This window comes from Arachis hypogaea, chromosome 5, assembly GCF_003086295.3.
Source record: "Arachis hypogaea cultivar Tifrunner chromosome 5, arahy.Tifrunner.gnm2.J5K5, whole genome shotgun sequence".
In the NCBI taxonomy this organism is placed as follows: Eukaryota; Viridiplantae; Streptophyta; class Magnoliopsida; order Fabales; family Fabaceae; genus Arachis; species Arachis hypogaea.
Genome location: NC_092040.1, coordinates 21,894,330 through 21,895,107, shown reverse-complemented (window position 1 = coordinate 21,895,107; position 778 = coordinate 21,894,330). Strand labels below are relative to the sequence as shown.

At 41.1% G+C, this 778-nt stretch overlaps 1 non-coding gene across 1 annotated transcript; it reads right to left on the bottom strand.

The window, feature by feature from the left end:
* Nucleotides 1–343: 343 nt before the first annotated feature.
* On the bottom strand, nucleotides 344–451 carry LOC112804156 (small nucleolar RNA R71). The gene has a single exon (XR_003202774.1). It is a non-coding gene; the product is annotated as a small nucleolar RNA R71 (small nucleolar RNA).
* Between the last annotated feature and the right edge of the window lie 327 nt (nucleotides 452–778).

The window sequence follows — 778 nt, the reverse complement described above, 5'->3', positions numbered from 1 at the left end:
ACCTACTCCCGACTTCTATGGGAGAAGCATCTCTATCCCTACCATTGGAGCAAACAACTTTGAGCTTAAGTCTCAATTAGTTTCTCTAATGCAACAGAATTGCAAGTTCCATGGACTTCCATTGGAAGATCCTCATCAGTTTTTAGCTGAATTCTTGCAATTCTGTGACACTGTCAAGACCAATGGGGTTGACCCTGAGGTCTATAGACTTATGCTATTCCCTTTTGCTGTAAGAGACAGAGCTAGGATATGGTTGGACTCACAACCTAAAGAAAGCCTGAACTCTTGGGAAAAGCTAGTCAATGCCTTCTTGGAAAAGTTTTTTCCACCTCAAAAATTAAGTAAGCTTAGAGTGGAAGTCCAAACCTTCAGACAGAAGGAAGGTGAATCCCTCTATGAAGCTTGGGAAAGATACAAACAATTGATCAGAAAGTGTCCTTCTGACATGCTTTCTGAATGGAGCATCATAGGTATCTTCTATGATGGTCTGTCTGAACTGTCTAAGATGTCATTGGACAGCTCTACTAGAGGATCTCTTCATCTGAAGAAGACGCCTGCAGAAGCTCAAGAACTCATTAAAATGGTTGCAAATAACCAATTCATGTACACTTCTGAAAGGAATCCTGTGAACAATGGGACGAATCAGAAGAAAGGAGTTCTTGAGATTGATACTCTGAATGCCATATTGGCTCAGAACAAAATATTGACTCAGCAAGTCAATATGATTTCTCAAAGTCTGTCTGGAATGCAAGCTGCACCAGGCAGTACTAAGGACGCT